This window comes from Leguminivora glycinivorella, chromosome 17, assembly GCF_023078275.1.
Source record: "Leguminivora glycinivorella isolate SPB_JAAS2020 chromosome 17, LegGlyc_1.1, whole genome shotgun sequence".
NCBI classification, from domain to species: domain Eukaryota; kingdom Metazoa; phylum Arthropoda; class Insecta; order Lepidoptera; family Tortricidae; genus Leguminivora; species Leguminivora glycinivorella.
In genome coordinates this window covers 4,306,310-4,322,434 of record NC_062987.1, presented here as the reverse complement: position 1 = coordinate 4,322,434, position 16,125 = coordinate 4,306,310, and the positions used below count along the sequence as shown (strand labels likewise).

The 16,125-nt window shown below is 35.2% G+C and overlaps 1 protein-coding gene and 1 long non-coding RNA gene across 3 annotated transcripts in view; both read right to left on the bottom strand.

Moving 5' to 3' along the window:
• LOC125235653 (activating transcription factor 3) overlaps window positions 1-5,402 on the bottom strand; it is a 94,457-nt gene extending 89,055 nt beyond the window's left edge. For both annotated transcript variants that reach the window (XM_048142260.1, XM_048142261.1), the window contains exon 1: window positions 4,789-5,402. The gene's annotated coding sequence lies outside the window, so the exon portion shown is untranslated. The remainder of the gene's footprint in view (window positions 1-4,788) is intronic.
• A 9,318-nt stretch (window positions 5,403-14,720) lies between these two features.
• LOC125235285 lies at window positions 14,721-15,875 on the bottom strand. Its single transcript, XR_007178065.1, has 2 exons — window positions 15,437-15,875; window positions 14,721-15,014 (listed from the first exon to the last, which is right to left on the bottom strand). It is a non-coding gene; the product is annotated as an uncharacterized LOC125235285 (long non-coding RNA).
• Between the last annotated feature and the right edge of the window lie 250 nt (window positions 15,876-16,125).

The following is a 16,125-nucleotide window of genomic DNA, read 5'->3' as shown; positions in this document are numbered from 1 at the left end:
AAAAAGGTAATCTAGGTCAAAATCCCGGTCAATATAAGTATAATACTAGCTGTATTCGAAAAGACGCTTAAATATGTTAAAGTACCTACAGTCTAATATCGACGAATTAGGACATTATTATTTTTGGCCAATTATTGTACACCCTCGTTTTTAGACTTGACTGTACCTACCGAATTGACTATTCCAGAATCATCTTTTTATCCTGTCTTCGTGCACTATGCACGCTCGACCTCTATTGGGACCGAGGACAGTACTGTTAAAACAATTATTTTCGAGCCGTGGGCTATAAAAACAGACGTGTGGGCGCAGGACCATTCATGAACTGTCCAACTTCGTGAAACGGTTGCATATGTCGCGTTCGTAAATTATGAAATTCTTCTTTTGAATTGATTGTTTTGTTGTATTGGGGTTTATGTTTTTGGACATTGGTTCGTTTGTACATAAAACGAAAGTCGGCAAACATGACAATTATTATGTAATTTTCTTCCTGTACCTATTTCAAGAAAATTTGGTCCTGGTAAAATAATAATAAGAGCTTTGAATGATTCGTGGTTAGTTTAACTAAACTTATATTGACCGGGACCATAGACCGTGATTACTTTTTCATTTTTCTTTTGTTGAGTTATCGCTATTAACAATGATGCATGTGACTGCGTCGAAAAATAGGGAGGTCGACAAAAACAGAAAAAGGAACCACGGTATATGTACCGCTCAACATAAGTCAAGTAAAATAATTGTAAATAACAACAAACAGTGAAAACCGAATAATGGGAATATGAATGACAAATACTCTGTGAATCAGATTATTTACTTAATGCATATTCCGCGAAAGTAAAAGAAAATTGGGTGTGCATACTGTGCATGCAGCCTATGCAGGTAAGTAAGTGCTTAATAAAATTTTATTTGGCTTGTACCATATCCGTATGGTTAATGTTTCAAGACCTTAATTCAGATTAGGAACAGTAAAATGAATAAGCATCCACATACATACATGTGTATGACCAAAATATATTTCAAAAAGCATATACCTGCTTTAGTGTAATCTTTACTTCCTATACTTATAATTTATGTTAATTTAGTCGTACTATTATTTAATAAAATTAGGTAGTGTAAACTAATAACCATCAATGTTTTGCCAGTCAGTATAAGTTATCGATTAGATAGGTATAACTTACGTCAATAGCTTTTGATAATCTCTTTACAAATTGTAAACACCAGATAAAATTACAAAAGGAAAACCCACCACTTAACATTTGTATCAATTGAAAATGCGTAATATATTCAGGTATTTCAGGATAGGCCGCTAGAATACATACCACAGGACGACAGAGGAAACTTTGACATAACCAACTGTCCATATATTAGTATTAAGAGGTGCGTCATTTTAGATAAAGTCTCTTTCAAAGGGGAATAAAATGTAAATTCACTTTATTTATTACCACTTTTCAATTTACATGCATAAAGACATATTTATACAACATGCACCATAATTATTTAGTATGTACCGTTATTTAAAACATAACGTAGTACCTATACACGGCGTGACATGAGCAAAACCGAAATATTTTAATAATGCATTTGTGAGGCTAAAACAATGTTATAAGACAAGCAAATTTAGCAAAAAAAATAATTTGACCTAAAAAGTATATTTTAGCATTTCGATACTTATCTATAGTAGGTACAGATGTTATTGTAAATTAGAGTTTGGTCTTTAGATAATTTGATGTTTAGTATCACGCTTTACAAGTGCGATTTTCATAATTTCGAGAATTTACTTTGCTTTTTAAGCGACGTATGAGTATACATACATACATACATACAATCACGCCTGTATCCCATGAAGGGGTAGGCAGAGCACGTGAAACTACTCAAGTTTCAGTGCCACTCTTGGCAAATAAGGGGTTGAAAGAAAACGAAACTGTGACATTGCAGTGACAGGTTGCCAGCCTCTCGCCTACGCCACAATTTAACACATATCCCACAGTCGCCTTCTACGACACCCACGGGATGAAAGGGTAGGGGCTACGTATGAGTATGTAATACCTAAATGGTCTTAAAACGCGTTTATATTATTATTCAAAATTAACACGAGGCCGTTCGCCAAATATAGCATGACCCTAGACACTGCCACTTTATTTTTAGGCCTTTTAATTACTTACATAACTTCTATGGTCTACACTCTAAATTAAATGAGGGCATAGTGGTCATACCAAATAGATCTTTGATTTCTTCATTTGGATTCAAAGAATAGTCATCAAACTACGTTTTTCCCTCTTCGTTCCTAGAAACGTCGAAATGGACCAAGGACTAGAGGTTAAGGGTTGGATATAGAAGAAGTTAGAAATTATTCATTACATTGCCGACTGTTGTGGTACCTATAGACAAATCTATAGAGCTTTCAAATAAGGCAATATATGGATACGAAAATTCTTTTTATCAGGGCCGTCAGTCAGCATCAGCATCACAATTTTTTGCAATTTTTTATTACAGAAAAGTTGGCATTATTAAACCCTGTTGTTTTGTCTAAATACTGCACTATATTTAGAGGTTTTATCGCTATGAATATTAATTTATTAATATATATTTACAGAATATTAATTTGTAGTTACTTATTTGTTTTTAAATCAGTACCTATATTATCGGGAGATATATTAATAATATATGTTATTGTTCCCAGTAAGCGTCCAGAAGTTTTAAATTTGCTTTGATATAAGATTAAAATATTATTTTTACCTCCAGTCTTCAGAGATTGTTATGTAGTCGTTCGTATAATTCTCTTGTATTTCATATCTAGTATTACCCACTCAAGTAATCTCACTTCTACTACAAACAATAATTCCCTTGGTTTTTCTAGTCATAAAACATTATTTATTTGCTATTGATCATTGTTCCTTCAGCACGGTGTGCGTGTCGACTCTTGGCTATTTGGTTTTCAATTGCTTGTCATTTGTTTAGTTTCATATTTAAAACAAAGAATTACTGTACTTTTCACTTGTTTAAGAATTATTGAACGTGATATACATTTACACAATAGTAATTTTTATTGACTTTCGGCTGACATATACCTATTTAAAATAACGACGGTTAAAATCTACACAACCTTTTCGTTAAAAAAACTAGAAAAGGTTTGAAAATAATAGGTTCCTGTTCTTTACCATGGTTCGTTCGGACTGCGGCAAAGCCAAAGAATATTTAATATTTTCGCCGGTAAAAATGTATCTGTTTCGTCATAATGATGTAAGTATAATTAATAATTATGTTACTGCTTATACTTGAGAATATACTAGCACGAATACTTAAAACTGAAGGGTCAATATCTTATTTTCGATTTCTCAAAAAGGAAACACTTCATCGAAATTCATTTCGAGAAACAGCAAATTTTAATTAAAGTTTTAAGTTTAGTAAGCTATGTATGAGGCCTTGCAAAATAATTAATTCATACTTGGTTATTACAGCCGCGTGGTAATACTGGTAATAATATTGGTGTTAAATCATTCTTGTCACGTATGGTCTCTTCATTGGGGCTTGGACAATAGAATGTACTTATTTTGTATTTGATTAATGGTTTAGCAGTTCAAGTTTACTCGGCTTATTGTTAACGTGCTCTATACCCTGGTAATATATTCGATGTGCATTGAACTTGCAAATAAATATTTAAATAAAACGATTAAATTATATTTATATGATTTTTGTTAAAAATATGAAAAGATAAATAGATATTGCTTAAACATTTGATTTATGGAGTCAACGCTTAAAGTCGCTACTAAAGTCTGTTTTGAAACCATTAGGTTACAATGATTATTTATTATTTATTATTTATTATCATTTATTTAAGGAGTACCAACAGCTGTTTACACAGATAATACAACAAATATAAGAAACAAAGAGCCAATTACAGGAACTCACAGGTAGTGATAGAACAAAAATAAAAAGATGTACACACATACTTGTTAGAATGATAAATCTTAATTTGACTTATTTGAGACAAGCAACTCTGTCGTATAGTTTTCTGACGAATGATCACAGGAAAATCATTACCGGAATCCTAGACTCAAATTGACGAAAAAAATATTGTGTAGCCAAATATTATTTTTAGTTTTAAATAGTTTTGATGAACCTATTTCGGTGGTACAAAGATTATACATATGTACCTATTTATGTTCATAGTATATATGTTTACAACTAGGTAAACATTGCTGGACAAGAGAAACTGATCAATCAAACACTCATATGACAAAAATGTGTTGTGTGTATTTGCGTTTAATTGTAAATAATAATCCTATAATATAACTAAGCAAAGTGAATGAATTGAATATCAATTTATCGAGATGATTTAATTATCCAATTTCCAATCCAACACTCCAGAAGATCATAATGTGTTTCTGAAAAACTGTTTGTTAAAATCTGACTAACTCTATTTACTAAAGAAACTCTACCAGCTACCTTCTACATACAAGTATTTCGGCAAATGGCAGCAAAGTAAAGCGGATTGGAACAATTGAAATTTTAATTAAATGAACATGCATATGTAGTGAGTGACCATGAAATTTTGTTTGTTAATTGCTGTAGGTAGTATAATGACAATAATTAGCTTTCTCATAAAATTAATGCTTAAAAATACATGCATGCCAAGCTCATAAAAGTTACTTCACCTTAAAAAGAAATAAAGTGGATTGTTAAGGATGTTAGTAATAAAGATAAGAATGATAAGCGATTGCAGAAAGAAAATATCGAAAGCATTAAGCAAAACACATCACTTGTAGCGGAAGACGGTTTGTATTTATTTACCTCAGACGCCGGCAGTAGGCTCGCGGAGTAACAAGTGTGAGATGATCCCAACACTGATGTCTCCGAGTCCCAGAGGCCACAGCAACAGCCTGCACAGCCTCGAGCTCACTGATATCACCAAAAGAACTCCAACAACATCCACTACCACTCGTCGACCGATCAAAGCATAGCTCTCACGAAACTTTTCGACACACTGACTCGATTTGCAAAATTTATTCATCGCATCCGCCCGAAAACACGTATAATTTTTATTAGCCGCACGAATATCAAACTCGGAGTTTTCGAACGGCACACACAATGTTCGGTTTACGCCCGGAACGAATTAGCACCGATAAACTGAAAGGAAAACACCATGGAAAGCTATTACAATTCAGCAGCGCTGGAAACTCTTGTTTCGCACGTGAGTCCGTGCTCGGTGCGCGCGCCGGCTGCTGCCTCGCTCGGTAAACAGACCAACGCGCCTCGACAACACACGCACACACCCACATGCCGCGTACGAGCTTCCAACTCACACATGCGCGGGTCGCGCGCGCGTACTCGCCAAGCACCAAAATAGCTATCACGTCATTTCCAACCAATCGGAGCGCGCGAATATCACGACATAGCCGCCTGCGATTGGCGGAAGCGCCGTTTTGGATTACCTACCACAATACAGGTCCAATTTGCGATTAACTGCAAAGTTTTTGATAAAACTGATATCAATAGAGACAGAACGATCTAGACATTCAATATAACTTATTCAATGTAACATTCATTGATTTAAACGCGGATGAATGAAAGGAGGAGAGTCAGGAAACGTCGCGTGTTCTGAAACGGGCGAGAAAAATAATGGCGCGATTTCGAATCAAAATGATCACGGCGCAGGCGGCCAGATCCGGTCGGTTCGAGTATTCGGTATTTTTTAACGGACTTTTTGTTTGGGAGACTCGTTTTATGACTAAAATATTAAAGTTCATATTAATGCGCAGCACGTGTAAAGTTTGGAAATGATTATTTAATTGTAATTATAGAAATCGCCCACACAAATAAATGTTTCTCCATCACGTTTCTAATTTGTAATCAAATTTTATTGACGCTACATAATTAATTGTTTTACGGTGTTCATTTGATGAATGGGTTTAATTTATAATCAGGAAATGTAGAGATGAATAAAAACTTATTTAGGCAAGGTTGGTAGAGTTTTAAAGCAATGCTTTGAATTTGATTCTTTGCGTGAACATTGAAATCAGGGGTCGTTTATCGTTAATGTAATGCCATGTTCTGCTCCAAGGCATAATAAACTGTATTGTCTTATATCATCGGTATAATTTAAATTGTGACTTGTTTATGGATGTGTAAGTGTGGCTAACAACTTGGTCCACTCGTGTGAAAATATTTACTGCCTATTATTGACGAGACTTTGTGTACCTAGATTTTATTTGCTCAGAGTCATAATTGTCATAAACTACGGAATGAAGTATAAAATAAAATTGCTTAAAGTCCGGCCAATCAATCAAAAAATAAGTACAGTCGGCATCAAATATATCGGAGCTACCAAAAATCTCATAAATAGGTATCGGACCACGCACTCTAACGTCTTGACAATACAGGCGTGTTTTGATATTCGTGAGAGCTTTGGCAGTTCCGATATGTTTGATGGTGAATTAGTATAGTTCGGGAAATATAATTTGAACGGTTACTATTTACGTTTACTATATAGCAAAGAGGATCGAGTATTATAGAGAGTTACTGTCAAAGTAAAATGTGTAATCAGGTAATCACAGTGCACAGATTGCCATCTCTCGAGTCTCGACACAAGCTTAAAACATTTGAACCTCAGTTTTGACAATTTGGCTCATGTTCTTAGCTTGATATATGTGTTAAAATGTCAAATATGAATACTAGCGCCCTCTAGCCGAGCGTTCCCCAAAGGTGTAACGCCATTAGGCCACCGTACCTTTTTTTCTTTGTACCGTACCTTTTTGGCTTTGAGGTACGTTTTTTTCTTAGACTTTATTACATTAGTCTTTGCTATATAGTAAACGTTCAAATTATATTTCCCGAACTATACAGTCACGGACTTTAATTGTTGGTCCACTTCTAAGTCATTTTATACTGGAACGTCATACTTTAACTATGCTTAACTATGAGATGTCCAGTATAAAACCAGCTAGAAGTGAATCAACAATTAAAGTCGTGATCGTAGTATAAATTAGTAACTACCTATCCTTCAATATTTTTTTTGCAGAAACTGAACAATCAGTTTGGTTTAGCTCTAAGTTTCAAACAGCTACTACCCACTACCAAAAGGTCCAGTAGATTTTCATCTTTGAGCTAAAATATCCCGAAATAGAAAATGAAATCGGACACGTAGAGCCTGAATAAAACAAGCTACTTGTAACGTAATTGTGCTAATATTCAATTAAATATATTTTTTATAAATGGTTGGTACTTATTTCATGCACATTTTTTAAACAAAAACGTAATTTTTTACACTAACATATCCGAACCATATCTCATGCAAAACTAATCTTGTCGGGTGTTTCCTGTAACTTCAGCATTAAATTAAAATGTAAGCTCTACAAAGTGTAAAATGTTTGCTCCGCAACTTTTAAAAACAAATTGTATGTTGTTGACTTACTTTACTTGGTCTATGTTTATCCTACGACGCAAATTATTACGACTTTTGTTGTGTTTAATGCATGTTAAATATCAATTATATTTATCTACCTACCCACCATTTTTTTTAACTAAAAACGTCATAATGTTTAAAAGCTGAACAAAAATTTATTAATTTGCCAAGTTAGAGCCTAGATTTAAATTTACTGCTCATTTTACAGGAAACAACCGGTATACCTATGTCAAAATCAGCTCTAAATATATGATCTGAATAGGATATCGGAGACAAAAATTACGTATTTGACTTTAGCCGATAAGATATTTTTTTTTTGAAGAAAGACGCGGAATTGGCTTTCGCCGACAAAAAATCGCTCGTTACCTACTCTCGTTAGATGAACAATTGAACATGGGTACGGCGTCGTTTAGCGACGATTAGAGATGCACCGAATATTCGGTTACTATTCGGTATCCGGCCTATTCGGCCCTTATTTTAATATTCGGCCGGATACCGGATAGTGACGTTCTATCCGGCCGGATACCGGATGTGCTATTTTTGATTGAATGATTTTGGAGTAAACAAATTAAATGTAAAAAAAAAACAGTTTCGGTTATAATACTTATAATCATAGCCCTTTATTATTAAAAAAAATAAACATTTACTTAAACAAAAACGGACTCCGCGCGAAGTTCACTACGAAACAAGTCAAAACCTGCACGACGCGTCCGCTCCCTGCTTAAATTGTAGGTATTGTAGGTAAAATTCTGCTGTCCGAATATTCGGCGGCCGGATACCGAATATTCGGCCGATGCTTAGGCCGAATATTCGGTATCCGGTATCCGGCCAAACAACTATTCTTTGCATCTCTAGCGACGACGACGCGTAACGTAAGCGTCTTCATACTAACGAGCGATTTTTAGTCGGCTACAGCCGATTCCGCCTCGATAGTTTTGGAAACCCTTATATTATGACATATCTACTCATTAGATTACCAATAAGGTTAAGAATCACTTGCTTTTTTCAGGTTGTATGAGTGTTCGACCTAAGTTTTTTGGGTTCCGTAGTCAACTAGGAACCCTTATAGTTTCGCCATGTTCTGACCTTCCCTCCTTTCGCGGATAATCTCAGTGACGGTCAGCACTAGAAAGCTGAAATTTGGTACCAATATGTATATCAATCAAATGAATAAAGGTTTACGTAAATCATTTTTTGATATTGTTAATATTTTCGTAAATAATCACTCCAAAAGTTAAAAAAAATGTGTCCCCCATCTACTGATGTGCCGACGGAAAGTTTCCAAAATTCTGAAATTTTCATATAGGAAAACTTCGGAAACTTTCCATACTTTGTATGGACAATTGTATGGAAGGAAACTTGCCATTTCACAAATTAAAATTCCCTTTATTTTTCGTGAAAGTTTCGTGAATTTTTCAAGAAATTTAAATTTTTTTTGAAAAGTTTCCGCAACTTGCACATCACTACCCCCATCTAACTTTTAAACCATAAGTTTAAAAAATATGAATAAAATCACACAAGTAGAATTTAAAGACTTTCTAGGAAAATAATTTAGAACTTGATAGGTTTCTGAAAAAAATACGGAAAACTACGGAACCCTACACTGAGAGTGACCCGACACGCTCTTGGCCGGTTTTTTATCGCAATAGGATTCGATTCGAGCTACCTATGTATAGTTGATTCAATATTGTTGATATGACCTTTCCAGCTTTTCGGTACCTACACCTGTTTATCATCGTTCAATAATATAATCAAGAATTTGAGTTTGTCTAATGTGTGTGGCCTTGGGTTACCTTTATAACAACTGCGTTATTTACTTTACCTAATATACATGATTCAAGTACATAAGGTAAATAATAAGGTTTTTGTGCATAATGAGTCAATTCGTCGAAATACAATGGAGTGTGTATGTACAACTATTATGGTCAATTTTTTGTAAGCCGACCGACCATTTTTGAATATTTTTCGAAGAATATCTAAGGGAGGTACTTTAAATGTCAGTAGTAGGTACTATCGTCAAGTCTAATAATTGAAACAAATATTATATTTCCTTGTTAGGATTTTTTTCTTGTCCAAAAGTCCATATTTAGGTATACAAAAAGAAACTTTTTACAAACTAAGATAACCGACTTCTAAAAATCGAATAACATAAATAAAAAAAAAAACATTCAGTCGAATTGGAACTCTCCTATTTTGAACGGTTAAAAAGGAAGTTCTGCACCCGATTAACTTGTAGTTGAACGCAAATCGCATAGTCAACTTCTATGGCACGTGAAGAAAGAAAAACGTTTTTATAATATTAACCTTCTTGAGTTCTTTATTTCTATGTATTTAATATTTAAATTTTAAATTTGTATTCCTATAATATTTGTCCCGTCTGAGTCCCATAACATAAGCCTTCTGGAGCTTACCTCAGGTAAGATGTATAATAAAAACTAGCTTTTGCCTGCGGCTTCGCTCGCGTTAAATTGCGGAATAGATACTTCATACAAACTCCCTCCCCCCCGCATTTCGAGGAAGTGGGGGGTTAGAAAGAGACAAAAAGTAGCCTATGTCACTCTCCATCCCATTAACTATTTCCACTTACTCCACAAGTCAATTCGTCGCTCCGTTTTGCCGTGAAAGACGGACAAACAAACACACACACACTTTCCTATGGAAGTATGGACATATAAATTTATTAATATTTTGAAAGAAATCTTTTCTATTTAAGTTGTAGAGATGAGCAGACTCTCTTCTAGGAACGTACATGGAAAAAAGTAAATAAGATATATACATTTTCAACTTTTCAAGCCTGAAATACCATCGAGATCTTCGGCCCAATTCGAATTGTCAGTTGTACGTCAAACATTATGAGCTATTTATAGCTAAATGGGATAATCAGTGTCTAGTTTTCATATAATATATAAAGTATTATAAAAAATATATATATACCTAAAACCAAGTTAACGTAAAATAATAGCAATACCTTCAAGTATCCATAACTGGACAATAGTGTGCCCCCTTAAAAAAAATTATATGCAAATTATTTACTTTGTTAGAGTTCCGTTATTGGTTAAAAAAAGTAATTTTTGACAGTGACATATATCCGATTCATGTTTTTGCATAAACAATTATTTAAAGTTGTATGCCTTATAACATGAAATTCTCTGATCTAGACAAATGTTTATTTTTTTAAATAAGGAAGTAAAAAACTTACAAATACTTACCTATCGTACCTACCTGTATCAATAGGTAGGAACATAAAACTGCTGTATTAATTGTCAGGTTAACTTAATTTGAAAATGTAATTACTAGGTACGAACAATAGCCCATAGTGTTACAAAACTTCAATCAAAGCTCGCCCTTTGTTCTTTTTCCTAATCTCCCCACTCAATTCTTCTTTGTTCCCCGTTACCCATTCGTTTCTGACACTAGACAATAATTTACTGTCAAAGCAGAATTTAGGGTTGAGGATAAATTTGACATTATGTCGACACCCGCGTAAACGCGCTTGACATATTGACGGGACAAAGGAACTATTCGTAGGAGATTTATCTAGCGAGACGTATGGTGACTTTTGAAGATAAGGTACATACATATGTTCTTTAAACACCTTTCATATTTTGTGTAGAGGCTATCCAGTATCCAACGTGATGTTATAATCATTAGAGAAATCGGTCAAGTGCGAGTCAAATTAGAGGTACCTAATACTTATTATTTATACATATTATCAAATCGGTGGCATACGAGCAGGGGTAAGGACGCCTATGGTATTTAAATCTGATGGTAAGTAGTCACCGTGGCATATATTTTACTTCATGTAAGCTACTCTAATTATTAATCATGATTTCTTACTGTTGATACACTATAACATATTTTCCATCGTCTCAAAAAGATTTTAAGGATATTAGCCTGAGGTATGATGAACTGACGAGTTTCATTCATTACGTGATAAAGATAAAGTGATAAAAATAAAATACTTTTAAAATATCGTTAAAGAAGATTCGAGAGACTCTCGCTAAGTGGCTGGATCAAGGGTCAGATACAGAAGGCGGTGATCTTGGACACAGCGCGGATAGTCCGACGGTTCCTCTCTCTGCTGCCCTAAACCACCGGCAGCTTGGGCCCTGCCCCGCTGCTGGCGGCACCCTAGGTTAAGTTTTTTATAATGTGTTTGTAAGTGTTTTTATATTTTATTTTTATGTACATATTGTAGAAAAAAAACCCTAGCCTAGAGAATATAAATAAATACAGCTAATATTAAAATACATGGTTTCTGTGATGGGAAAGACATACAATAATATACATGTAAAAATATTGGTAAAGAAGACGCCCATACATATAACCTAAGACAAACAATTACGAAGACGACGCCCAAGAAAACGAACCAATCAAATTGTTGGTTTAATAGTTATCAAACCATTATATCAGCCTATTAAACTATTCCATTAGATAACTGTAATCAACATGCTTACGAGGTCTATATTTAAGTTTGATGTCATTATAGGTATATTTAGTGCGGCGGCGTAGAAAAACAAATCATAAGTTCGCGTCGTGAGTTCTTTTTATCTGTTTATGCTTTAGATGCACTCCGCAAAAAGAGTCCTTGGTCTAAAATCACATCAATTCATTTCAGGATTGAATGTAATAAATAAGTATACTTATATTATAATCGGAAAGAGAAAGGTAGCAGAATGCATAGTGCCACATTCATTCTATGACATTTCTCTTTCCGTTTCCGTACAGACTTTACATTGCTTCAAACATATTGGCTAAGGGATCTACCTCAAACAGGAATTTTTTTCACCACGGAAGAAAAGCCTTGCTAAAGTATCATGAAAATTGTCATCTGTTTACGAGTACAGTTAGACTCCTTGAACAATATTGCGGTTATACTTCCCTAATTCTCACATGTTAGGTATTTAGGTAAACTCTGCCTCGATGACTAAGTTTATGCACTTGCCATTGGATTTCCTCACACAATCCCAGGAAATTGTTATTATTTAGTCGTATTCAACACAAGTCCTATCAAAAAAGAGCATAAAGTGTGTATGAATACCATTTTATCATTTTATTTACGTTACACAGTATGACAGTAAAAACGTCACAATCGGCAATCATATCAATAATATCAAAATTAACCTTTCTACTGAGTTCTAAATAATAGACTGTCAAAACGATTTGCTAATATGGAATTACTATAAAATGCTGAGGAGTGGCGTCACGATCAATTCATTTACTTTGTATTTTTCTCTTTGACTTATTAAATAGAAATTTTAAACATAACTACTTACTGTCCATATTTTTCTTCTAATTTCGTGGTGTCTAATTTCGTGCACTGCATAAAATATTATTATTTTAAGTAAAGAAACTAGTATATTGTCATTCAAATGTTTCTTTCATAGTTATATATTTAAAACAATATGTTATATTATCGTATCATTGCAAAAATGACAAATTACTTTTGCGTAATAATAGTAACATAGTGGTATCTCTTTAGGAATTTCATTGTGGTTTCATTGAATCCGATTGGTCCTGGGTTCTAACTCTAACCCAGCAAAGACGTTTATTTGTATGAAGTGATTTATTTATTTCAGAACAGATATTTGTCGTATGTTTTCAAATGTTATTTTGTAGTGTGTAATGGAGTCAAACAATCGCAAGTCAAAAGTCTCACCAAGTCAGTCAGTCTCCTAGTTTTAAACAACTAGGGAACAAATCAATTTTTTTTTTGATTTATTCTTTTCCAGTAGTCACACTACTATAAATAAGCTGTCACACTACTATGAATATTTCCATCGCATGTAATAAAGGACCCGCAATACCACACACCCGTTCACATGTCACTCCGAGAATTGATGTGCTGTGCGCAGTAGTAAATCTAGCGAGGGGTGGCGTCTCCGTTAATAATGGGAGAATCTCTGAAGGATGAAAACACCATATGGGCTGATAATTGGAAGATATTAAAATTGTTACGTTGAATGTCTTTCGAAGACACAATGTGCAAGTGTAAAAAGGTACAAGGTATATGTTAACATCATGTTTTAAATGAAATATACGACCGACGACCCTTGCCTAGCGCCGGTCCGAACTGGCCCCGTAGCCGAATGGCATTTCTCCGACGCCAAACGAAAGCGATACGCCGCTGGCTCTGTCGCGCCAATACGCAAGCGCGATAGAGATAGATATCTACTAGCGCTTCGTTTCGTGAGCGTTTCGTGAGCGATTGTGCCATTCGGCTAGCCACCCTGGCCTAGCGCGTAGTGAGTGACCCTGCCTGCTACGCCGCGGTCCCGGGTTCGAATCCCGGTAAGGGCATTTATTGGTGTGATGAGCACAGATGAGTCATGGATGTTTTCTATGTATATAAGTATTTGTATATTATGTACATCGTTGTCTGAGTACCTGCAACACAAGCCTTCTTGAGCTTACCGTGGGGCTCAGTCAATCTGTGTAAGAATGTCCTATAATATTTTTTTATATTTTTTTTAATATTATATGATTTACGATGTCATCAATATTTTATGATTTATTAAGAAAGTAATTTTAAAAGCCGGAAAGTGTTGAGCACTTGTCCCTGGCCCCTACAAACATACTTAATATGTATTGTTAGAGTAAAAACACCAGGATACCACTATTAATTATACAGTTTATTAAACGGAATCTCAAAATACAAGTTCAATGACAAGCTATCTTCAAGTGACGCTCTGAGTCCGTCTGACGCCCAGTTGACAGCGATGCCTAGGGATGGGGACCAGCGACTAGTGATGTCCTTACATTCGCCCATTCTGACCTTGACCTTTCGTCCCGAAGGTCTCTGCTATCCATGCTGCTACTTGATGACTGCCGCAGTCAACGCAGCCGAAGCAGGCCGCGCCTCCAACTGGTGGCGGTAGACTTCATCTGTTCATTTGTTCTTTTCTTTTCTGCAAAGTGAACAAGAACTTTGTATACTCCAGCTATACACTCAGGCCCTGGTCCTTTGAAGTGATTAACACGAGAACCGTTGGAAACGGCCGGTGTAGTTTAAGACTAACTTACACCAAGATATGTAATTGGCCTCATTTTATAGTCGAATCATAGTAATGACATAACTAAACTCAAGATTGCATGACCAGACTAGCCTAGTACAAGTAAGTCAGGTCATTATTTAACAAATCCACAGCCAGTAAGGCTTTAAAACTATTAAGGTGCGATGGTACGAAAAGTACATGTTTTACCGCCATGATCGATACTATATATTAGTCAAATTAATTATGTAAAATAGATGACATCTAGCGGCGGGCAGGTAATTACTGGTGTACAAAACACCATCTAATATTTGCTTGTAAATAACTTCACCCATCAATACATTTCATTTATTTTCAGGCAAGTATTATGCCATTTATGCCTTAAGTTAAGACTTACGTGAGCGGTGCATTCCAAACTAACCAACCGCTCAATATAATAATGATGATTGGCGTCGTTTAAATAGCAAATACATGGAACAAACTCACAGTTGGCTTCGTCACTGTAGGCTGTGAAGCTCCCCACATGCGCAAGAAGGCGTACAACTCGTGAGAGGTTAACATGACACACCCTATGCGTGATCATAGCCACCTTCCAACACAGCACAAGCTCTTGTTAAGAAGCTCTGTAACATACATGGGAAATACTAAGTTCCTTAATGTAACGAGAACGTGATAATTTTTCCTTGGAACTAAGCCAGTAGGTGATAGAATCAGTACAACACAACTGTCGTTCAAGTAACATGATAAGGTTACGAGAAATTAATTTACAATTGGCATAGTAGGTGCTCTCAATTACAGATCCGGCTTACATAGCCGTTAAATAATTTAGTAATAAACAATGACAATCAAGACATTACAAAATATTGTAATGTATTTTTTTTTTTTTTTTTTTTTTTAATATATATTAAGCAGAATACATGGCTGTTCCTTGGCAGGACCTTTAACAACCGCTGATTATTTTTTTCTATCAACATGATAAAATTAATAAATGGTAATAATCAATGTGTACTAGCCACCAATTTTGCTATAAGACAACACACATTACCATATCAAATCTTCATACGAAAGCCACGGTGATACGGCTTCTTTCGTGGCTGTCAGCGCAACGACCGCAGAAGTTGGCCCTTCATGACAAGGTTGTCGCGCAGCCTGTAGCATGCATTCGTTCAGCTAGGCATTCCGAACAGTTGCTCTCTCCGCTCTATTGGAAACCGTAATTTCACCAGCGACCTCTGGAAAGTATGCATGTAAGTGACCCTTTCAAGGTAACCTTGAGATCATTACTCTTTAAGGTCATAAAACATGCTTTTGACAAACAAGGTCTCAAGCTAACCTCTTAAGGATATACCTCTTAAGGACTATATAACACATGATGGCATCTCTGAAGACCTTCATCACAAATAACAGAAGCAGAACAATCCTCTTAAGGATAGACTATATAGCACATGATGGCGTCTGTAAGACCTACATCACAAATAACAGAAGCAGACCAATCCTCTTAAGGATAGTCTATATAACACATGATGGCGTCTGTAAGACCTACATCACAGATAACAGAACAGAACTAGCCTCGTAAGGGTAGTCTATATAACATATGATGGCGTCTGTGAAGACCTACATCACAATAACAGAAACAGAACAATCCTCTTAAGGAAAGTCTATGTAACACATGATGGCGTCTATGAAGACCTACATCACAAATAACAGAAACAGAACAATCCTCTTAAGGAAAGC